Here is a 25712-nt window from a genome sequence, read left to right on the forward strand (position 1 = left end):
CCCCCCATCGCCCCTCGAAGTCCCGGGGAGCCCGGGCCGCACGGTGCCCCAAGCACCCCTGAGCGCCTGGATTTCCCCGAGTCCCCGTGCGCGCCACTCCCCGCCCCCCCCTCGCCCCCCCCCCCCCCCCCAGCCCCTCCGCCCAGGGTCGGAGCGGCGGGGGGCTGGACCTGGCGACCAGAGGAGGATGCAAAGCCCCAAGCCTCGGCTCCCTGCATTTTGGGGATGGGTGGGGTTAAAGGACAGTCGTTGTTGCTGTTATTGTTATTCTGCTTTAGTCCAAAGAGTACTATTGCATTTAAAGCTCTGCTTTACTCGTTTTTTAATTATTGGGAAAACAGGAGTTCCCGACGATTTGAAGATTGAAGCTCAGGCTGTGGAGGTTCCAGTTCCGCTGCGGGGCGGTGACACAGGGTCTGTTCCCGCCTTGGATTTTGGGTTCGGAGTGGCAGGCGGGTGGGCCACCAGGGCTGGCCAAGTCCCTGCTTCTTTCTCCCCCCCGAATCTCACAGGCCAACTCAGCCAGCGCCTGCCTGGATTCCCTTTTTGATTCGACCACGTTCGACAATATGCTAAGGGCTAGGGTTGGAGGCGGCTGGGGGAGACAAGTCTTGCTCTTGCCAAGGCTGGCACGGCCGTCTCCGTGGGCCCTGGACGTGCCGCCATGCGCGCCCCGGCAGACGGTGCCCCCCTGGGCCCTGCCGCTTCCTCCTCCTCCCGCCGCGGAGAAATCGCCAAGGCAGTTAGTTGCTCGGTTTGGGGCGGGGGCGACCCAGATGATTCAGAAAATAGAGGCTATGAATGACATCTACCCACCCCTCCTCCCCCTGCACGCGCACACCATGAAAGGGGAGCGGATCCTGGGCCGCTCAGTTCTCCCAGAAGCTTCATCCCGGATTAGGAAGTCTCATGGTTCACATTTGGTCGGGTATTTCGAGGTCTCGAGATGCAGGTTGACAGAAGGGGGATATGCACAAATCAAGCGGATGGAGAACCAAAACTGCCAGAGCAGGACGCGTTGGGGAAATAGCGCCAAGCGTGGGTGGCTGTCACTGCTCAGGTACCTTGATTTCTGCAAAGAGCGGCCAGTGTGGAAGGGTGGGCAAGCCGTTCTCAGGCTCAGTTTTATGTTAAGCAAAGATGATGATTCATCCTGACAGCGCAGATCCAGCTTCAAAAACGGATTTCCCATGATTATCCCCATTGGCGTGAAAGCCTTAACTTTTCCTTGTAAGACTGGTGCCCCGTGGCCATGGGCCAACTCAGGCCATTCTCGTATGGGCGAATGTGAGCTTTTCCCCGTGGTTGCGACCCCACCTTCCAGCTCTGAGTCTTAGTCTAGGAGGGAGTGTCTGTTCATGAAGAGACAGAGGCCCAAGAGTTGCCGAAAGCCCTTGCATGGCCCATCTGAGAGATGTGCTGAATCGGCTTTTTAGAAATTACAAGGCAAAGCCGGGTGGAGTGGAGGAATGAACCTGCTGGGTCTGAGCGCACATCACAGTTGAGGTAGGAGGCGTCTCAGGGTGGAAGGTGGGGGGCACGGGGGCCGGGGTGGAGGGGGTGGACGTTGTGGAGCCGGCCGGTGGCTCCTCCCTTCAGTTACTTTCTGGAACAGCACTGTTTAGGAACCGGTTAGAGCCCTGCTTGGGTCAGAATGAAGGAAGGGTCTAGAACCATCGTAGGAAGCTTGCTGGTAAAGGTGGTTTGGAGACTGCAAGTTGAGTCACTTTCCCCCATTGAAAAATTTCACCTCAGGTTTTAGTGTGTGTCTCCTGATTACAGGTTGCTGTTCAACTTCCTTTTCCTTGTTTTCCCGGACTTACTCTCCTGATTTGCATAATTAGTGTGCGTTGTGGGCTAATTGTATATCACAGCTGCTCCTATTTGGGGCTATGTAGCTAGGCTTCCTGCAGCTCTTAAGTCTCGACCTGATTTTATTCTGTTTTGTGTGATTTGTATTGTTTTCTGTATTGGTGTTTTCTTCCTTACCAGACTTGAATTTCTTCAAGACAGAACATCTTAAATATATATTTTTGTGTCGTCCAGAGTAGAGGAGGAAGAAAAGAAGAGGTACGATGGAAAAAAAGTTGGGATATTTAAAGTTATGTCCACATGAGCTTAGACTTACAATTAGGAGGTCACACCACAAATTAATAGTTTTGTAAATCCTGTAATCATTTTGTGAATAGCATAATCCTATTGCTGTCTTTTTTTCCTTCGGGCTAAAAGCATTACTTTGTTAAATGGAAACACTGAAAATAAGCCTTAATTTTGTCCCCTGTTTTCAGACGTCTTCATCTTTAAACTGACCAGCCCCTGGAGAAAGCTCTGCCCTCCACTCCAGGCTTCCCGGGGCCCGGAGCATAGCAGATGCCCAGCACGTGCCTGCTCCTTGATTGGTATACCTCTGTCTTCTTAACCTGCAGGCACTGAACAATATAGAGAATGTTTTTTGACTCGGCTTTATGGAAAAAACTCTGGTGTCTCCTGAAGCGGTCTTGAATGAAGCAATTCCCGGGGAAACTCGGGCACGTAGCGAGTAGCTATTGATGCTTAACTGATGAGATCTGTTACAGCCACACGTTGTCACTTTGGAGTGTCAGAGACACATATGATGAATATTTTTACATACATGCTTAGTAGCAAGCAGGCAAACCCCAGGTGTTTATAATTGAGTTGAACTTGTATGCAGGCATTTAAAGTGATGCAGTTGTCAGGTTGTAAGGTGAAATGTGAATATTTGAAGCTATTCAGGGTTTTAATTTGACAGCTGTTTTATAAATGGACCAGAAGGAAAGAAGTTGTTCTTGTGTAAGAAATCAGTGTGAGAAAAATGATATTTCTTCACATATTTTAATGGATGATTGCTTGCCAGCTGCCTAATGGGGCAGCCCCTTGGATGCCCTCTGGGAAGGATGATCTGAATGCATATAAAAAATGTCTCAGTGAAATTTCTGACACACAAATCATATGTAGGAGATAGCAGAAAATATTTCAAGACAAGAAGAGACTTGTGAGAGAATGGAGTCCCCGTCCGAAACCTTGGCAGTTTTAGGGCAAGTTAGAATCATTGAATGTCTCTTAGCTATCAGTTATTAGAGTCGTTAGCTACTGGTCTAGACCCACTCTCTTGACTTGGCTATTGAAATATTATTCATCATATTAATAATTGGCAAAAATTCCAGAAAGTTCAGCCTCCTTCAAAATAGCAGTCGGAAACTGAAGATACAATGAACCCTTGGCATATCTGGGTAATTAATGATTACTTACATATGATAATATGATTTAAAAGCAGGAGTGATCTTTAAAAGTAAGCCTTTAAAATTTTTGTGAATAATTATTACAGGAGAATACCATTTCCCTATGATTTCCCTCTGCATCATTAACCCACACCCTTATTTATGTATCCTGAAAATTGTTAATGTCAAATCACTTAGGGAAAAAAAAAATCAGTTGTTACATTCAAAGAGTTAAGAAAAAAGATCTCAGACTTCAATAATTTATTCTTTTCTTCACTTTCAAATTAAAGTCATCTCATAAAAATGCCAGCTTTTGAGTGTGACTAAAACTGTTGTAAGTCTTTCCATTTTCCTCATTCTATTCTTATATTCACACATAAAATATTTGGGGGAGATTCATGGTGCTGAATGTGTCTCAGTGGCAAGGCAGTAGTAAAATAAGTTGATTTCTTTTGTTTTACTGGAGGAGTGTATGCTCTTACTTGCAAATACATCAGTGTAGCTCTTTTATGATTATTTAAGCAGATGATGGAGAAATTACAAAGATACTTCCAAATGTATTTGTATCAGAGCACATGTTTGTCAGAAACGAATCCAGAGCTATCAATCCACAGGCAAACTGGTAGATAAAATTTATTTCTAGTGAATATAAAAATTAAATTCTGTAAGCTGTGATGACTTATCAAAATGGAAGTTCTGCACCATTCACAAAGGAACAAAAGAGATTTCTACATTTTAGTTTGTGTTACAAATCATCTTAAAGAGCTTTTGGAATAAGTTAGGGCACAGTAAACACTCATGAGTTGCTTAGTAAAAAAATCACAGACAGAGGTTTGACAAGGGACTACAGAGAGATTCCCTGGTTATTGTATTTGATAGACTACAGCAGATTTCTATGAAATGCTAGTGTAGAATGTCCTGAATTTAAATTTGTCACTCTCTGGAAACCCCTGATTACACAGCCAGTTTTGCTACTGAGGTTCCAATCAGGTGGATGTTCTCTGACTTAGAAAGCCCCTCTTCTGGAATTGGATGTGAAGTCTTTGGTCTGAGGATTCAGAACTGGGTTTGTGTGTTAGCTATTAGTCTAAACTTCATAAACTATTTTGGAGTCATTTCTGTGTTGGGGGAGTCATTTCTGTTCTGTGTTCTACGCACATGTTGGTGTGTAGAGCTCTGTGATACAATCTCATCCTTAAAAAAAATATCTTTGTGCCAGGGGAAAAAAAAAAAGGGCACTTGCAATACCCAGAGGGTACAGTAGATGGCGCTGGGAAGACTTGCCAGGAAGTTTTTGTAAAATGCACGTACTTGGAAGATAGTGGGAGATAAAAGGATAATCTTTTCTTCTAGTCCAGTGTTGCTTGTCCTGAGAAATAAATTTCTTTCCTCCCCATGCCCCCACCAAATTAAATGAAATAGGACAGAATAGAAAATATCAGAATGAATTGCTCTTAGGGTTTAAGCAACATTCTATGAAACGTTTCATGAAATATTTCCTGTGTTTTCATACTCACATCCACACGTATGCACTGGACCCGATGTAAAGTGTACTTCTTGCTGTAGATCCCTGTCACAAAAAGCCGGAAAGTCACTGTGCCATTCCGTTTCCAGAGAAACAGACATATCACTGTGGCCTAGGTGAAGAGTGTACCGAGGGAGTGATATCTGGGCCCTAAGAGCAGCCTCCCAGCTCTGCTGTGTTGTATTTGAGCTCCCAGACTCAAGGTCCCAGAAACCCCAAGCTGATGAGAGTTACTGGTGGTCGAATCGCTCAAGAACTTTAGTTCCGGCTGGTAAATGACCTCCTTCCATTAGATCTGCTTCCCTGTTGCCTCTTTCCGATCTGAGTATGCGGTGTGAATGCCCCTCTCCCATCTGAGTATGTTGGGTTCTGGGACGGGTGAGAAGCAAGAGCAACATTTGGTTAGGTCTTTCGCTAACTTGATAGGATTGTCAAAAACAGATGCATGTAATGCTGTAATGTCTAGTCCGCTCAAAAGTCATGGATCAGCCTTTTTAATAGATTATGTGTTTAAAGAACCAGATGGAGACTTTTATGGTCAAAAGTATGGATTGAACTATGGTGCTCTGGGTAAGAGGAGTCAATAAGCATAACGTCTTTTATGATTTCTTTATTGCCTTTGAAATAAACCAGTGATAGTGAGGAATTTAGAGTACAGGGCTCTTCTCTTAGTACTATGGGGGCCTCGTTCACAGTGTGAACCGTCAACAAAGATGGTAGTGGTCAGTCTGGAGGGTCTTGGTATCATCTCAATCACCATATGATGGGAAACACTCATTTTTTTTTTTTCTTACAGGCTATATGACATTACATACTAGGTTAGTAGATGGATAGGCCTTGGAAAGATACAGTCCCTGCTTGTAATTTACCAAAGGCAAAAATAGGCCACTGCAAACGTAACATATTTGAATAACTAATTCGAGTGTGTAACATAAATGAAGGCATCTCTGGGATAATCCAATGCAAAGGTCATTGTGTTAATCATTTATCTAGAACTTGATATCATGAAGTGAGCCAAATGTTTTATGTTTATTTTATTGCATAACTCTGAGGAAAGTATTTTTAATGTCATTCTACAGATGCGAAAACTGATCTGTGATGTTTGTATGTGATATGAATCTCTATGAGTCTATATATAGATGATTTTTCTTCCCTCTCTTATACAAAAGGTAGAGCATTGTACACCCTATTGTGCACTTTGCTTTTCTCACTTAATATATCATGGAAATCTTTTTCTGCAAATAAATAAAGAGCTTCCTCATCTTTCACATAGCTTCATAGTATTCCTTATATGATTATATAAAAATTTAATTAAAAGCCATGTAATTTTCCATGATTCCATGTTTCTGATCTTTTGCTATTACAAACAGTATTATGGCTCTGCTTCAAATTAGAGTATAGAATGAAAAATACCATTATTCCTATGGTAACAACAAAAACCCTGCTAAAATGAAAGTCTATTGGCAATTGTCAAAGAAAAGTGGGCAGATTAAACTTAGTGGAACTGACTTATAGGAAGTGATGGTGAGCGGAGAGCCACAACTGCTTTCATATCTGGAGAATAGCTCCTGATTTGTGGGAAGGTGGAGAAGCAGGCCTCCTGTAGATGAAGAGATTTTATAGAGTTGAGGAAAACATCAGTCAAGACACTAATAACAATATAGGTTGCCAGACAGATTGGAATTTAGAAGTGCCTCAAATGCAAAAATGAATAGCTTGGCTTAATAATCAACCTCCCTCCCTCCTGGCCCCCTCCCCCTGCACAGTGTTACTGCAAAAGTGTCAGTGTAGGCAAGTCTAGACAACCAAGAATTACACAGTTTCACACTATTTGAATTTTGGAGTGGTGCTACAGTTGGAGTCAAAGTGAGCCCACACTATATGATGTCTGTGTCAAACAATGACAAGATAGAAGAGACTAGCCACTCCACAGTGGATGTGTAGGAAACTGAGGTTGGGCTGAATGGCAAATGTCCTTTTTCCATCAGATATTAGAGGTACACTCAATTCAAAAAAATTAAAAAAATATTTTTTTAAATGTTTATTTATTTTTGAGAGAGAGTGAGAGACAGAGTATGAGTGGGGGAGGGGACAGAGAGAGAGGGAGACACAGAATCCTTGGCAGGCTCTAAGCTCTGAGCTGTCAGCAGAGGGGCTTGAACTCACGAGTCATGAGATCATGACCTGAGCCAAAGTTGGATGCTCAACTGACTGAGCCACCCAGGCACCCCTCTATTTTTGAGAGAGAGAGAGAGAGAGAGAGAGAGGGAGAGAGAGAGAGAGAGAGACAGAGCACAAGTGGGGGAGACACAGAATCTGAAGACACAGAGAGAGGGACATAGAATCTGAAGCAGATTCCAGGCTCTGAGTTGTCAGTATAGAGCCAGATGCGGGGCTCAAACTCATGAGCTAGGAGATCATGACCTGAGCCGAAATGGGACGCCCAACCGACTGAGTTACCCAGGAGCCCCCAGAGGTACACCCAATTTAATTAACACTATAGCTCAGCCCCAGATCAATTTGACTCTTGATAAATCTGCATGATCAAATCTTCATTCTAGCCACCTATCAGAAAAAAAAAGACTTGCACTCACTGGAAAAACAAAAACAAAACACCCCGGGGAAATCCTTTTGTATGCAAAATCAGCACTGAGTAAAAAATTACAAGCCATATGAAGAAACAGGAAAATGAGACCCATAATCAGGAGGAAAAAAACAGTCAATAGAAGCAGACTCACAAATAGGTTGAATGGTAAAAGGATTGGAAAAATATATACAAGGCAAACCCAAATCACAGGGAAGCTCAAGTCACTATACCATTCAGTGTATACCTCAAAACAAGGAGATTACCAGAAGTAAAGAGACAAATTAAAAAGACAAATTAAAGAGACAAATGGCAAACGGATCATTTCATCACGAAGACATCAATCCTAAATGTGTATGCACTAAGTAACAGAGCTCTAAAATACATAAGGCAAAATTGAAAGCACCAAAGAGAGAAATGACAAATTTATATTCATAGTTAGAATAACTGAGCAACTGATAGAACATTACACAAAAATCAGCAAGGATATGGAACATCAAAATAATACTATCAACTAACTTGACCTCATTTATCTTTATAGAACACTATGCCCAGCAACTGCATAATATACATTTTTTAGGTGCACATGAAATGTTTGCTGAGAGAAAGCATGCTGAACTATGCAACATGCCTCAATAAATTTCAAAGAATGGAAATCGCAGAGTATATTTTCTGACCTTTGCAGAATTAAATTAGTTATCCACCTACCTACCTATCTACTATCTATCTATATTTGGTATTTTCTATACCAGATATTTAGAGATTAAGCAAACATAAATGGGTAAAAGAAAAAAATCATAAGAGATCCTTCAAATAAATAAAATGAATGAAAATGAAAAACTTCAAAATCTGCAGGATGCACCTGAAGCAGTGCTAAGAGATAATTTTTTTACTTTAAGTGTATACATTAGAAAAAGAAGAAAAGCTTAAAATTGATTATCTACATTTCTACCTTAAGAAGCTTGAAAAAAAGAAAAATGAAACAATGTAAGCAGAGGAAGAAAATAATAAAGATAAGAAATCAATGAGTTAGAAATCAAATAATGGAGAAAATGCAACAAAGCTAAAGTTTAGTTCTTTGAAAATAGTAATAAAATTGATAAACTCCTTATCTTCATCAGTTTGGGCTGTCATAACAAAATGCCAGAGACTGAGTGGCTTAAAAAACAATTTTTTCCCCTCAATTTTGAAACCATGGAGCCTCAAAGCCCAAGATCAGGGTGTCAGCATGTTTTAGGTTCATAAAAATTACATTAAACATGTTATATGAAGTGGCTGATAGAGGATTTTTCTCATTGACCAATTCCTAAGACTTTTAGTTTTAGGAAATGTGTTGTGTCCTCTTTAATTCCCTTTGTCATTTATTTTTTCTTTGTGAATTACTGGTCCAAAATTTAAATTAAGATGTCGTGGCGGGGTGGGTCACGGCAAAGGAGTACACGGTGCGGGGGGTGGTGGGGGAAGCTTCTTGAAACCTGGATTAGAGTTCAGTACTAATCTCTTCCTCCAGATGTTTTGTGAAACCTTGTAACAAGTAGAGAAATTGTTAGTTTTGAGTTTTATTTCACTTACCATAGAAATAGTAAGAAATAATAATATAGACAAAAGGAAAGAAGAGATAAGGATGTACTTGAGAAACATCTCTTCAGGACTCAGGGAAGACTTTTTCGATATATGTGTATTTTGATTTTAAAGAGATTTGGAAACTGAGAGAAAAGATTTTCCCAGGTGACTTTGACTTCTGGCAACATACTAGGAAGACCTATGCTACAAGTTTCTTCTTCCCTCTTCAGATATAAGAATTCTCAACAAAATATTATCTAAAAATTGTGACAAATAAGTAAGGGAAAGAAATAAAGACACGGAAGTGCCAGAAATGAAGAGAGCGTTCAAGACCAGCACAGTGAGTAGTAAGTGAACCTAGGGTGGCTGATAGGAGGGCGAATCTGAAAGTGGAACTTAGAGCCTCGGGCTGATGTCAACTTTGTCTGGAGGGCATTTATTTTTGCTTCTGGAAAGCAGTTACGGTAGGTGCGGTATCATCAATCCAAAGTCTGAACGGATTCAAACTTGGCTTGGTGAGTGTTGCCTGATTTCAGGTTACTCTTACTCCTAGTAAGCCCTTTGGAGGTCCAGACCGAAAGAGTGGGGGTATTTACAAGGGCCTGTCCTCTGGTGGACCCCCAAGTTCAATTTTTGATCTTCTAGCCCCATGAGATTGCCAGAAACTCTATTTAGCCTCTTAGCCTCTCAACTTTGTTTTTGTTTGTTTGTTTGTTTGTTTGTTTGTTTACAAATTGGCAGATGCCTTGTGAATAAGATGGTTCACTTCCCTTCTCATCTTTTCTGGCTGGGATCTTGGCTCTTCAAGTCTTTGCTACTCTGGTAGCTCTCGGAAGTTTTCATACACGTCTGTTCACATTGTTCACCTTCTCTACATGTTCTCAGCAGTAGGGTTTGTCTTGGAGAAACTAACCCACCATTACGTGAGCCAGAAATAACCTGCTTGATTATTTGAAACTATACAGTAGATAATGTTGAAAAACTTTCTAAATTTTTTTTATAAATATCATTTGATAAGATTTTAGAAGTTTTTATTACTTCAAATGATCTATTATGTAAAACTTATTTGTGATAGTCTTCTAAGTTTTTCCTCATGGATGAGTCCGGATTTTCTTTGAATCATGAGCTTTGATAGAAGTAATTGCTATTTTGAAAAAATATATGTATATTCTGCTTTTAATGATATGCACTTTGAGCATTACTTTTATCCAGTGGTTATGCTACCAACAATAAAAAGCCACTGTGGTTATTTGTGTCACGCCACGCAGGTCACGCTCAGCCTTGCTGTTGTGTACCTTTCTCGCACCAGATCTGTGCACCAGAGTGTAGTGTGTGAGGGCAGAAAATGAGACAGGGCCTTGGAAAATGCCTTCAAGAAGAACTGAGGCGTGGTGTCCACACCCCCTCTGCTTCCCCATCACTCCCAGCAGTGCGATGGGAGAATGGGTCAGTGACACCCAATTTTGAGTCTTTGCTTTTAATGTTTTTTTTTTTTTTAATTTTAATTTGAAAGAGAGAGAGAGAGAGAGAGAGCGTGAGGGAGGAGCAGAGAGAGAGGGAGACAGAATCCGAAGCAGGCTCCAGGTTCTGAGCCGTCAGCACAGAGTCTGACGCCGGGCTTGAACTCTCGGACGGTGAGATCATGACCCGAGCGGAAGTTGGAGGCTTAACTGACTGAGCCACCGGGTGCCCCTTAAGTCTTTGCTTTTTCCTTATCCACTACATGGCCTGAAATGAAATGCCTCATCCCTCTCAGCCTGTTTCCTCTTCTGTAACATGAAAGTTTACATCCCATCGTGTACAATGCCTAGGGCAGCAGACACTCACGAGATTAGGATCTCCGATTTAAAGAGACTCACTTTGCATTTAGGAGGAAGGAGGAGCTGGACGGAGCAACAACTGGAGCCAGCAACCTACCTACTTCCATCCTTAGAGGGAAGATGCGTGCCGGGCAACCGCCTTCCTCGAAACGGTGGCTCTCGGCCTCAGGCCTGCTCGGTATCTGCGTCTGAGGCTGTCTGCAGGTCCAAGAGGTGCGGCCACTGTGACACGGAGCAAACTGGGACACTGGGCTCTCCCCTTGTGATGGGCTTGGCTTCTGACCTTTTGTCTATATCGGAGAAGGCAAGGGAGAACGTTTGGAAAGAGAGGAGAAAGAAGATAGCCACAGCAAAACAAAGCAAAGGAGCTGGCAGGAAAAGTGGCGAGGCTCGTGGCACCAAAGGAAGCAGAAAGCCGAGCAGGATGAAGGCAGAAAGTAGACCCTGGAGAGATTCATCAGAGGTCTTGAATGCGGTTTGACTCGTGAGGAGAGTGAGGGGCGACCGCAGGGGGTTTGAGAGAGCTGCTCAGCGGCCTGGAGAACAGACGGACCACGGGGGATGCCGTCCGTCGGGAGCAGAGGCTCCGGCCCGAGCAGAGCGAGGCCACGGCTGACACGGTGTGACGCAGGGCGACCGCCTGAGCTTCGCCCCCTTCCCCGTGTGGAACAAGCTGCTGAACGGACACACTCCTGTTTTGAGTCCCTAGGGGCCGAAAAGGGACAAATCAACCTATGCTGCTTACATAGCAGTTTCTGCCATTCTGGGGCGGAACACAGCCCAACTTTTACAGATGCGTCTCCAGAGTGGAGATACATCGGGGAGGTAGAGCTATTTTCAAAGCACCTGCTTGAAATGGCACGTGTCTGTGTTTCTGAAGACCAGTGTGAGGACAGCCAAGGAAACGCCAGAATGTCAATCCCCCCGCTTCCCAGGCCGACCAAATTAGACTCCGGACAAACGTTCTAAATTACTTCAGGCAATTCTCTGGCCCACTGACATTTGAAAATTTGCCTGCTCATGGGCATCTGGACTGAGGCTGGCTGTATCAAAATCAACTCAGAAATCTGTTAGAAACACAGATTCCTGGGCTGTGTGTTGGGGGAACCATGGCCCGTAGTCTACATTAAGTTGATCCTTATGATTTTATAACTGGGCTTAGCACGATTTTGACAGATGTGGATGTGCTTCAGGGCAAACGTCACATCCTGACCCTATAAATACTAGTTCCAACTGAGAGGTGCCCATCTTCTGTTTGTGTTAGAACAGTCATGTATGGGGAAGAGGCGCGATATGATAAAATTTAAAATCCCAAGCGTCTTGTAAGTAAATTTGAGATTGTGGCACATTTTCTACCAAGCGCATCTCTTTGGTATTAGCACTGAACCTAAATACTAGTTCCTGATGAGTGTTGGACAGCTGACTTCTATGAGCAGAATCTAGAAGACCACTCTTAGGTCTCTTTTAGGGCCAAAGTTAAACATGAAACAATTCTTCTCTCAGCTTATGCCTTCCATTTTTCGGACATTGAAGATTTAGATACTGACTACCAGTCAGAAGGGACAATCTCCGTCTTGTATACGCTGGCTTGTATTGGTATGTTTTGAATAGGAAACTAATCTCTTAGTTTTGCTTAGTAATTGCTTAGAAGCAATTACTTATAGCTGAGTACTAATTATAATCTAAAATGCCACATTAATCCTGAATCCATACATTTAAAAGTTATGTTAGCAAAAAAATAAATAAATAAAAATCAATCGTCTTAGTGTCTAATAAGTCATATCCAGAAATAAATTTAGGTTAACAAGTATCTTCACGTTTCTGAGGTTGGCTAATGATGGATGAGATCTGTAGCATTATCTCTAAAAAGATTTTTGGCTGCGGTCTCACAATTAATTTCTCACTGTGGTGAGTTTTTCTCACGGCGCTCTGATATCGGAATAATTTCAAGGCGTTCTGTCATTTCACCAACTTTTTTCCCTCTTAAAATGGCCTGAAAAGGCCTTGGCCAGTGGAGCCCTGTTCTTCAATCAGCATTCACCTAAGTACTCCTCGTGGGAGGGAGAAACCATAGCAACGGCAGTTCTGGCGGTTGGGGAAGTTGTCTCGCAGAGCCTCAGAGAGCTACTGTTGGGTCCCCCTCAGGATGGCAAGCTAATGAGCCTTCTTTCCTTCCCAACAGCTATGCCACAAAACTGGGAGAAGAGGCATTAGTATTCAAGACCCCAATTAATTCAATACGTATAGTGGCACTCTCTATATGAAGGGACATGTTTTGGGGGTAAAGCGAATTTGTTCTCTTCTGTCCAGGAGCCCCCACCCTAGAGGGGAAGCAAAGAGAACACAGGAGTGCAAACACAAGCAGGGCAACCCTGGGGAGGAGGGTGAGGAGGGAGTGGTTCTGGGGCGAGGCAGGGAGAATCTTGGGAATGAAGACTTTGAATTACTTTAGAAAGAAAGGCTGGAGGAAGGGGCAGACAGGGAGGACATTCTAGGCAGGAGAGAGTTGGTGCAGTGCCCAGAGGTGGGGATAAATAAGCAGTCCTCAGGAAGCAGAGTGCGTACATAGGCAGACTGGGGGTGGGGAGCACGGAGACGTCAGTGGGAGAAACCTGGAAGTACTTGCTGATGTCAGAGGATTTGGGATTTTACTTTGTGTTCGGTGGTGACTTTGCCCACTTTTGGACTCAGCCGTCACCGCTCCCTCCCTGGCACTTCAGGGGCTAGCCACACTAAATTGCTACTCCTGCGTATGCCGTGTTGCTTCCTCCATGTCTCGTCAGAAATCTCCATTCCTCCCCTCTCTCCCACTTAACTTCTAATCATCTTTTGAGACTCACCTTCTTCAGGACACTGCCCAGATAGGTTGGCTGCCTCCTCCCACGCCAACAACTTCCAATGACTCTTGGTTTATCACCATCATATTGTTGCATTTTCACATTATTTTAGAATTTTCTGTTTGTAGCTCTAGCTCCTCCACTAGACTGTAAAGAGGCACAATATCTCAGTCATCATTCTGTCTCCTGACACGCAATACAGAACCTGACTCCCAGGAGCCTCTTAGTATGAGTTTGCTGAGTGAGTGAGTGTCCGGCCCAGATCCAGGTTTCAGTGGAATGACCCTGGAAACTGGAGGGAATGAGTAACAGATGTGGAAAGGCTAGTTGGAAAGCCACTGGTAAGGTCCCTGAAAGAGGTAATGATGCCAGGGTAGCAGGGAGAGGCACTCGAGATCCAACGTGGAGCTGTACGAGGTATGATTTGGCCTCTGTTGGCAGAGGGAGGAGTCAGGAGGGAGAACGAGGGGGCTCACATCACGTCTCCCAAGCTGTCCCCAGCCCACACGTGTGCTTCTTTTGACCTGCAGAATATTAGCTTTAAAAACAGCATTTTTCACAGATCTAGAACAAACAATCCTAAAATTTATATGAAACCACAAAAGACTTCAAATAGTCAAAGCAATCTTGAAAAAGAAAAACAAAAGTGGAGATATCACAATTGCAGATTTCAAGTTATATTACAAAACAGTAGTAATTAAGACAGTATGGTACTGGCATAAAAATAGACACATAGATCAATGGAATAGAATAGAAAACCCAGAAATAAATCCACAATTATATGGTCAATTAATCTTTGACAAAGGAAGAATGAATATACAATGGGAAAAAAACAGTCTTTTCAACAAATGGTGTTGGGAAACCTGGACAGCCACATGCAAAAGAATGAAACTGGACCACTTTCTTTCAACATACACAAAAATAAACTCTAAATGAATTACAGACCTAAATGTGAGACCTGAAACCATACAAATCCTTGAAGTGTGTACACGCAGTAATCTTTCTGACCTTGGATATAGCAACATTTTTCTGATATGTCTCCTGAGGCAAGGGAAATAAAAACAAAAGTAAACTATTGGGACTACATCAAAATAAAAAGTTTCTGCACAGTGAAGGAAACAATTAACAAAAGGCAATCTACTGAATGGTAGAAGATATTTGCAAATGATATATCCAATAAATGATATATCTGATACATATCAAATATGTCCAATAAATCAATACATAAAGAACTGATACTACTCAATATAAAAAAATAATCCAATTAAAAAATGGGCAGAAGACATGAACAGACATTTTTCCAAAGAAGACATACAGATGGCCAACTGACACATGAAAAGATGCTCAACATCACTCATCATCAGGGAAATATCATTCAAAACTACAATGAGATATCACCTCATTCCTGTCAGAATGGCTAAAATCAACAACAAAAGAAATAACAAGTGTTGGCAAGGATGTGGAAAAAAAGAAACCCTCATGCACTGCTGGTGGGAATGCAAACTAGTGCAGTCACTGTGGGAAACTGTATGGAGGTTCCTCAAAAAATTAAAAATCGAGCTACGTTATGATCCAGGAATTGTACTGGGTATTTACCCCCAAAATACAAAAACATTAATTCAAAGAGATACATGCACCCCTATGTTTATTGCAGTATTGTTTACAATAGCCAAACTATGGAAGCAGCTCAAGTGTCCATTGATAGTTGAACGGATAAAAGTGACACACACACACACACACACACACACACACACACACACACTGGAATATTAGTCAGCCAAGAAACAGAATAAAATCTTAGCATTTGCAACGACATAAATGGAGCTAGACTGTATAATGCTGAACAAAATAAGTCAGTTAGAGAAAGACAAATACCACATGACTTCACTCATATGTGGAATTCAAGAAACAAAACAAATGAGCAAAGGAAAAAAAACAAGAGAAGAGAGGCAAACCAAGAAACAGACTCTTAACTATAGAGAACAAACTGATGGTTACCAGAGGGGAGATGGGTGTGGGATGGGGGAAAGAGGTGATGGGGATTAAAGAGTACGCTTATCATGATGAAAAAAATGATTAAAAAAAATAAGAACTGTAAAATAAAAAAAAAACCTTTGTTGTCAATATTTTAAAATCAGTAAATGTTTACATAAAAATACCAATTTCTAGCATTGATTGAAAGATCAAGTAACACTGGACCCACAGTATCATAAATCAAGAAGGAGCCAAGCTGGGAAGCAGCTGCCATCTTTGGAGAGAACCCATTGGCTACTTTACCCATTTGCTGTTGCGGCCTCTGTGAGTGTCAGTCTTGCACTAAGGGGCCAAACCTGGGAGACTGGGGAGAATGTCTTTAATCAGTGTAAAAAACCCAGGTAAGCGGATGTTTTCTTACTTCAGAGGAAAATAATTTGTTCCATTTTTTACATGATAAGTTTGAGGTGTCCACAGAGTCTTTATTGGACGCCTCTTGGAGATAGCTTGAAATATTAGTCTGAATAACCCATTTTGAAACCTGTAATAAATTAAAGGAGCTAGGTAATGGCCATCAATGGTTGCTGACATCGCCACTGGGAGACAACGAGACATATGCCTTCTGATGGGAATATATAATACCACCTATAAAACAGTCTTGCAAAAGGAAAAAAAATCTCCTAAGCCTTTAAATCTAACTATCAGTTTATAGAATATACAAAAGATAGAAGAACATATAGAAGAAATACCTCAAATATGCAATCAGCAAAGTCCAGGCTATGAGAAACTCTAGGAAACAAATGATCTAGTTTCTCAGAAACAAAAAGTTACAAGAAAATAAAGAGAGGTGTAGGGGAACCAGTAGATTACAGAGGCTTGAGAGACATATTAACTAATTGCAATATACAGATTTCATTGATTTCTATTTAAACTACTATTTAAAAATAAAGAAATATTTTGCTCCCAGGATGATGGAGTTGATGTACTTTTCCCAATTCTTCTTGCCAAGTACAACTAAAATCCTTGGAAATTTTTTTTTTTCAACGTTTATTTATCTTTGGGACAGAGAGAGACAGAGCATGAACGGGCGAGGGGCAGAGAGAGAGGGAGACACAGAATCGGAAACAGGCTCCAGGCTCCGAGCCATCAGCCCAGAGCCCGACGCGGGGCTCGAACTCACGGACCGCGAGATCGTGACCTGGCTGAAGTCGGACGCTTAACCGACTGCGCCACCCAGGCGCCCCTAAAATCCTTGGAAATTATAGAAACAAAAACATAAGAAGACCCTGAAAAGTGGAGAGAAGAAGGCAGACCAGGGAGGGACCTTGGGACTCACATGGTGGTGGGTTTGCCTAGGTGTTCTTTTTGCATCACAAATCTCAGACTTGGAGTTGAAGAAGCCAATAGTCCAAAATACCAACGGGTGCAGACAAAATCCCCCAAACCTAAAAATCCAAGATAAACATTCTGTCTCTAGCCAAAGAGCCAGGAAAAGGGAAACGTAGCAAGACAGAAAAGTTTTAGACAATGACTGCTTTACTCCAGCCTAGCATCAGAGAAATAACTTATGCCCTCACGCTGATACCAGTAAAGGCCAAAAAAGGAGTCTAGACTTAGTGAGGCTACAATGAGATGTCCCAACACCCCCTCTGGGTGGTGTCAGAGAAGGCCAAGTAGGGAGCTGGGACTTTCATCCACTGGTTGGTAAAAAGGCCCCCATAGCCTGTGGTTTCAGTGGATGCCATGTGAGGAGCCTGAACTCTACCTCCATCAGGAAGTCATGACGTATCTCCCCCCATCCCCCAGAGTTGGCGTCAAAGGAGGCCTAGTGGAGAGCGAGGGATTTCACCATTGCCCACTAATAACAAGGCCACAACCCACCAAGGTGTCAGTAGAGATCACATTGGGAGATGGAAACCCCATCCCTTCCCAGAAATAAAGAGGGGCCCTTCTTCACCCTGAGTGTCAATGGACATCAAGTGAAAAACCTGGACATCTACCTCCGCCTGAGAGTAATGCGACTGTGCCCACCCCTATCCTTCTTCCCCTCTTGTGGTGTCAGAGAAAGCCAGTTAAAATAGATGATTTAAATGAAATAGATCCAGAGTCTTATAATGTAACACCAAAAGTATCTAAATTTCAATCTAAAATCCCTTATCATACCAGGATCTGAAACTGAATGATAAAATCAATAGATGCAAAAGCCAAGATGACAGAAATGCTAGAATAATCTGATAAAAATTTTAAAGCAGTCATGATGAAACTACTTCAACAAGCAATAACAAACATGTTTGAAACAAATGAAAAACAGAAAACCTCAGCAAGAAATAGAAAGTCTCAGCAGAAAAATAAAATATATAAAGAACGAATTGGAAATTTTTGGAGCTAAAAAACACATTAACTCAAATAAAAAGCTCAGTGGGTGGGCTCAACAGCAGAGGGATGGAAGAGAGAAAAGAATCAGTGGGCTATAATAACAAAAACCACTTGATCAGAACAAGAAAGAGAATATAGAATGGAAAAAAAGAAGGGACTCTCAGGGACCTGTATTACTATAATAAAAACCCTAATGTTTGTGTCATTGGAGTTCCAGAGGAGAGTAGAATAAGGGCAGGACTAAAAAGAGTGCTCAAAGAAATAATGGCTGAAAACTTTCCAAATTTAGCAAGAGGCATAAACCCACAGATTAAAGAAGTTAACCCTAAAGAGGATAAATCCAAATAAATGATGCCAAAATACATGATAAATAAATGTCTGAAGACTAAAGACAAAGAAAAAAAATCTTGAAATCAGCCAGAGAAAAACAATACCTTAATAATAAAGAAAAACAATCCAAATTATAGAGGATTTCTCATCAGAAATCATGGATGCCAGAAGGAAGTGGCACAATATTTTTTAAGTCAACCACAAATTCTAATACCAGCAAAAATATTCTTCATTGAATAAAGAGGAAGTCCAGGCATTCACAGATGAAAGAACATTTAGAAAATATTTCACTAACAGACATATCATAAGAGAATGGCTAAAGGAAGATCTTTATATAGAAAAGAAATAAAGGAAGGAACTTTAGAACATCAGGAAGGAATAAAGAATAGACTAAGCAAAAATATGAGTAAATACAATAGAATTTCCTTCTCCTCTTGAGTTTTCTAAATGTGACAGTTGAAACATAAATTATAACCCTCTCTAACGTGATTCTAGATGTATGGAGAGGAAATGTTTAAAACAATTATAAAGAAAGGTAAAGAAATGGAATGGGAGGTAAGATTTCTATATTTCACCTAAATTGGTAAAATAATGATGCAGGTAGACTGTGACGTTATATATATAATGTAATATCTAAAGCAACCACTAAAAGAGCTATACCAAGATGCACGCAAAGCTGCTAGATAAATAAATAGGGAGTTATAAGAAGCATTTAAGCAAACCACAGGAAGTCAGGAAAAAGGAAACTGAAATAAAAAAAATAGATGTAAGAAACAGGAAACAAAAAAAAAAAAAAACAAAGTGGTGGACTTAAGCTTTACATTATCAATAATTACATTAGATATAAATGGTCTAAATACACCAATTAAAAGACATAATGACAGAATGGATTATAAAACATGACCCAACTAGGTACTGTCTATTAGAAATTCAGTTTAAATATAATGACATAGATAGGTTGAAAGTAAAAAGATGGAAAAAGACATAAGCAAAGAACCAAAGGAAAGCAATAATGGCTGTATTAATATCAGATAAAATAAACAAAAGAGTCACCAGACACAGAGAAGGACATCATATAATGATAAAAATGGCAATTGAGTAGGAAGAAATAGCAATCCTAAATGTGTATGCACTGAACACAGAACTGAATAATATATGAAGCTCAAACTGATAGAACTGAAAGGAGAAATGGACACATCTGCAATTAAAATTGGAGACTTCAACACCTCTCTCTCAACAACTGATAGAAGAGCTAGACAGAAAATCAGCAAGGATTTAGAAAAACTCAACATCACCATCAACCAATAGGATCTAATTGACATTTCACCTGACAGCAAGAGAATGTTCTTTTCAAGCACTTGTGAAACATATGCCAAGATAGACCATATTCTGGTTATTTTTAAACGTATCCAAGATTTGCTTTAATCAGGTAGTATAAGACATGCAGACTTGGAAATGACTGTTGTGAAGGAAAAAGTGTTAACTCACAGTTCTCTGGAAGCAGGAGGCACAGCATACCATGAAGGGCCACATGGGGGAAGCACCAGAGTCAGCAGGAGACAGCAAGGGTGTGAAGAAATATGGGCAAAACTCTTCACTGTTGTTTCTGTGGGAAAGGCAAGGCAGGGTAAACAGTCTTAGGATTGGCTGGTTTGAAAAATTTCAGCCTGTTGTCTGGTATCTGGCCCTGGGGTGATTAGGCAGGTGGATAGTGGCCCAGAATGTGAGAGTCCTTTGAAAGCCTGGTAAAAAATGTGGCTGAGGCTATGAGTTTTGGATTGGTTTGTGTGCATATGAAAGATACACTCATGGGGGAGTTGTTTGCTATCTTTGGGAATTAGCTAGCCATAGGAGGGGCAACTTCCTCAGGGTTAGCAAGACTACAGATGTGAAAAACATTAGAATAAAAAGATATTCTTAGTAAATGAGTCATAAAACAAACCTCAATGCATTTAAAGTAGTTGAAATAATAAAGAGCATGTTCTCTGATCACAGTGGAATCAAAGTAGAATCAATGACAGAAAGATAACAAGAAAATCTCCAAACACTTGGAAACTAAAACACATTTCTAAATAAACCATCATGACTCTTTATGGAAAACCCAAAAGATTTCACCAAAAAACTGCTAGAACTGATCTATGAATTCAGCAAAGTTGCAGGATATAAAAATCAATGCACAGAAATCAATTGCATTCCTATACACCAATAATGAAGCAACAGAAAGAGAAATCAAGGAATTGATCCCATTTACAATTGCACCAAAAACCATAAAATACCTAGGAATAAATCTAACCAAAGAGGAAAAATCTATACACTGAAAACTATAGAAAGCTTATGAAAGAAATGGAAGAAGACACAAAAAAATGGAAAAATATTCCATGCTGCTGGATAGGAAGAACAAATATTGTTAAAATGTCAATACTACCCAAAGCAATCTACATATTCAATGCAATCCCTATCAAAGTAACACCAGCATTCTTCACAGAGCTAGAACAAACAATCCTAAAATTTGTATTGAACCAGAAAAGACCCCGAATAGCCAAAGAAATCTTGAAAAAGAAAACCAAACCTGGAGGCATCACAATCCTGGACTTCAAGCTGTATTACAAAGCTGTCATCATTAAGACAGTATGGTACTGGCACAAAAACAGACACTCAGATCAATGGAACAGAATAGAGAACCCAGAAATGGACCCACAAATGTATGACCAACTAATCTTTGACAAAACAGGAAAGAAGAGCCAATGGGATAAAGACAGTCTCTTCAGCAAGTGGTGCTGGAAAAACTGGACAGCGACATGCAGAAAAATGAGCCCGGACCACTTTCTTACATCACACACAAAAATAAACTCAAAATGGATGAAAGGTCTAAATGTAAGATAGGAAGCCATCAAAATCCTCGAGGAGAAAGCAGGCAAAAAGGGACCTCATCAAGATAAAAAGCTTCTGCATAGCAAAGGAAACCATCAGCAAAACTAAAAGGCAACCAACAGAATTGGAGAAGATATTTGCAAATGACATATTAGATAAAAGGTTAGTATTCAAAATCTATAAAGAACTTATCAAATGCAACACCCAAAAAACAAATAATCCAGTGAAGAAATGGGCAAAAGACATGAATAGATACTTCTCCAAAGAAGACATCTAGATGGCCAACCGACACATGAAAGAATGTTCAATATCACTCATCATCAGGGAAATACAAATCAAAACCACAATGAGCTACCACCTCACACCTGTTAATGGCTAACATTAACAACTCAGGCCACAGCAGATGTTGGCGAGGATGCAGAGAAAGAGGATCTCTTTTGAACTGCTGGTGGGAATGCAAACTGGTGCAGCCACTCTGGAAAACAGAGTGCAATTGTAAATGGGATAGATTCCTTGATTTCTGTTTCTGTTACTTCATTACTGGTCTATAGGATACAACTGATTTCTGTGCATTGATTTTATATCCTGCAACTTTGCTGAATTCATGGATCAGTTCTAGCAGTTTGTTTTCCAGGTTTTGAGGTTTCTCAAAAAATTAAAAATAGAACCACCCTATGACCCAGCAATTGCACCATTAGGTATTTATCCAAGAGATACAGGTATGCTGTTTTGAAGGGGCACATGCACCCCAGTGTTTATAGCAGCAATATTAACAATAGCCAAAGTATGGAAAGAGCCCAAATGTCCATTGATGGATGAATGGATAAAGATGTGGTACACACACACACACACACACACACACACACACACACACAATATGGAGTCTTACTTGGCAATCAAAAAGAATGAAATCTTGCCATTTGCACTACGTGGATGGAACTAGAGGGTATTATGCTAAGTGATATTAGTCAGTCAGAGAAAGACAAATATCATATGACTTCACTCATATGAGGACTTTAAGATACAAAACAAATGAACATAAGGGAAAGGAAATAAAAATAATATAAAAACATGGAGGGGGACAAAACATAAGAGACTCTTAAATATGGAGAACAAACAGAGGGTTACTGGAGGGGTTGTGGGGGGGGGATGGGCTAAATGAGTAAGGGGCACTAAGGAATCTACTCCTGAAATCATTGTTGCACTATATGCTAACTAACTTGGATGTAAATTAAAAAAATAAATTAAATAAAAATTTAGTGTTAAAATTAAAAAAATAAACCATCACGGGTCAATACATTGTATTGAATGAAAATAAAAATAAAGCCTAACTTAAATTCCACATATGAGTAAAATCATATGGTGTTTATCTTTCTTTGACTTATTTCACTTAGCATTATAACCTCTAGATCCATCCATGTGATTGCAGTGTCAAGACTTCACTATTTTTTATGGTCTAGCAATATTACATTGTGTGTGTATACACACACACACACACACATTCTATTGTGAGATATATATCACATCTTTATCCATTCATCTATGGATGGACACTTGGGTTGCTTCCACATCTTGGCTATTGTAAATAATCCTAGAGATAGGTGTGCACATATCTTTTCCAATTAGTGTTTTCATATTGCTTGGGTAAATCCCCAGAGTGGTATTAGTGGATCATGATTCTATTTTTAATTTTTTTTTGAGGAACATCCATACTGTTTTCCACATTGTTTGCACCAGTTTGCAGTATACCTGAAACTATTGTACACTGTATGTTAATTATACTGGAATTTAAAAAAAAAAGAGAGAGAGAAAAAAACATCGCATCTTCAAAAAAAAAAAAAGAATACTCAAAACTCAATAAAAAGACAATGTCATTAAAAATACATATTGGGGTACCTGGGTGGCTTAGTTGGTTAAGTATCTGATTCTTGATTTTGGCTCAGGTCATGACCTCACAGTTGTGGGACTGAGCCCCATTCTGGGCTCCACACTGAGCATGGAGCCTGCTTGGGATTCTCTCTCTCCTTCTCTCTCTGCCCCTCTCCCACTCAGGTGCACGCTCCCTCTCTCTCTTGATTCCTGTCTCAAAAAATTACAACATATCAAATTTGTGGGACACAGTTAAAGGAATTATGATAAGGAATAGTATAGCACTGAATGAAAAGAGAAAGAGACTCAAGTCAATAATCTAAGCTTCCCCATCAGGAATATAGAAAAAAAAAAGTGCAAAATAAACTCAAAACAAACAGAAAGACAGAAATAATAAAGGTAAGATCAGGAATCAATTAAATTGAGAACAGAAGAAGAATAGAAGAAATTAATGAAACAAAGAGCTGGTTCTTTGAAAAGATCAATAAAATTGACAAAAATTCTAGCAAGACTGACAAAGGGGAAAAGAAGAGAGTGCAATATGGCAAGAAAATGAAATAAAAGACATTTAGAACAGAAAGGAAGAAATAAAACTGTCCCGACTTGCAGATGATATGGTTGTCTATGCAGAAAATCCCAAGGCATCTTCAAAAATCTCCTAGAACTAAGAAATGCAAGATCACACAATACAAAAACAGAACAAAATCCCCATACCCAAACCATTTATTTCTTTATACTAGCAATGAACATATGGACTCTGAAGTTAAAATAAAAAAGTATTTATAATAAAAGAAAATGGAATACTTAAAATAAATCTAACAAAACATTTATATGACTTGTGTGCTGACAACTATACACTGCTGATTAAAGAAATAAAAGAAGATATATGTAGAGGAACATACTGTGTGTATGGATAGGAATATTTGAAGATGTCGATTTTCCTTAAACTGATATCCAGATTTAATGCCATTTCTACCAACCCCCCCCCAAGACTTTTTAGACACAGACAAAATGATTCTAAAATGTATATGCGAAGGCTGATCAATTAGAAGAGCTAAGATAATTTGAAAAGGAAGAATAAAGAGAGAGGAATCACTCTAGCAGGTTTCGAGGGTGATTTATACAGTACAATAATCAAGACTATTTGGTACTGGTGGAGGAATAAACATGCAGATCAATGGAACAGAGAATCCAGAAATAGCTCCACACAAATATAAACAATTGAGTTTTGACAGAAGTGCAAAAACAACTCAGTGGAGGAAAGATAGCATGTTCATCAAAGGGTGCTGGAGCGGGGCACCTGAGTGGCTCAGTCAGTTAAGCAACTTACTTCGGCTCAGGTCATGATCTCATGGTTCGTAAGTTTGAGCTCCGCGTTGGGCTCTGTGCTGACAGCTTAGAGTCTGGAGTCTGCTTCAGATTCTGTGTCTCCCTCGCTCTCTGTCCCTCCTCATTCTCTGTCTCTCTCTATCTCTCAGAAATAAATGTTAAAAAATTTTAAATGAAAAAAAGAAAAAGGGTGCTGGAGCCACAGGACATCTGCATGCAAAAAAAGAACCTCAACTTAAATCTCAGACCTTATAAAAAATTCAACACAAAATGGACCACAAACTTGAATGTAAAACCTAAAACTATACAGCTTTTATTAAAAAAAAAAAAAAAGAAAAGAAAGAAAATCTTTGGGACTTTGAATTAGGCAAAGACTTCTCAGACTTGACACTAAAATCACAATCCATCTAAGAAAAAAAACTCGATAAACTGGACTCCATTAAAATGTAAAACTTTTGGGGTGCCTGGGTGGCTCAGCCAGTTGAGCATCCGACTTCGGCTCAGGTCATGATCTCACGGTTCGTGGGTTCGAGCCCCATGTCAGGCTCTGTGCTGACAGCTCGGAGCCTGAAGCCTGCTTCGGATTCTGTGTCTCCCTCTCTCTCTGCCCCTCCCCCACTCGCATTCTGTCTCCGTCACAAAAATAAATAAACATTAAAAAAATTAAAAAAAGGGGCGCCTGGGTGGCTCAGTCGGTTGAGTGTCCGACTTTGGTTCAGGTCATGATCTCGCGGTCTGTGAGTTCAAGCCCCGTGTCGGGCTCTGTGCTGACAGCTCAGAGCCTGGAGCCTGCTTTGGATTCTGGGTCTCCCTCTCTCTCTGCCCCTCCCCTGTTCATGCTCTGTCTCTCTCTGTCTCAAAAATAAATAAATGTTAAAAAAAAAAAATAAAAAAAAATAAATAAAAATAAAAAAAAATAAAATGTAAAACTTTTGGTCTGGAAAAGACCTTGTTAAGAAGATGAAAAGAAAAGCTAAAGTAGGAAAAAATTTGCTAACTACTTTCTGTCCAAGGACTAGTATTTAGACTATATAAAGAATTATCAAAGTTCAACAGATAAAAAGTCTAATTAGAAAATGAAAAGAATATAAAAATAGCAAATAATCATATGAAAACATGTTTAACTTCATTAGACATTATGGAAATGCAAATTAAGCACATCAATCAGAATGGCTAAAATAAAAAATGGTGACAACACCAAATGTTGGCAAGGATGAGGAAGAAGCGGATCACTCATACGCTGCCGGTGAGAATGTAAAATGGTGCAGCTGCTCCGCAAAACAGTTTGGCAGTTTCTTAAAAAATGAAATGTACAACCACCGTATGCCAAGCAATTGAACTTCTGAATGTTTATCACGAGAAATGAAAATGTGTTCACTGAAAAACCTGTTCGTA

At 40.4% G+C, this 25712-nt stretch overlaps 1 protein-coding gene and 1 long non-coding RNA gene across 4 annotated transcripts in view; one reads left to right on the forward strand and one right to left on the reverse strand.

The window, feature by feature from the left end:
- GJB2 (gap junction protein beta 2) overlaps positions 1 to 25712 on the reverse strand; it is a 33872-nt gene that overhangs the window by 5993 nt on the left and 2167 nt on the right. Inside the window, exons 2-4 of one of the 3 annotated variants that reach the window (XR_006586051.1) lie at positions 19737 to 19854; positions 13572 to 13715; positions 10516 to 11436 (exon numbers count right to left, since the gene is read on the reverse strand). The gene's annotated coding sequence lies outside the window, so the exon portion shown is untranslated. The other 2 variants (XR_006586063.1, XM_019815796.3) reach the window with 2 other exon arrangements.
- LOC123380387 lies at positions 1581 to 3548 on the forward strand. Its single transcript, XR_006586086.1, has 2 exons — positions 1581 to 2070; positions 2289 to 3548. It is a non-coding gene; the product is annotated as an uncharacterized LOC123380387 (long non-coding RNA).

The sequence above is a fragment of the Felis catus genome, chromosome A1, assembly GCF_018350175.1.
Source record: "Felis catus isolate Fca126 chromosome A1, F.catus_Fca126_mat1.0, whole genome shotgun sequence".
In the NCBI taxonomy this organism is placed as follows: Eukaryota; Metazoa; Chordata; class Mammalia; order Carnivora; family Felidae; genus Felis; species Felis catus.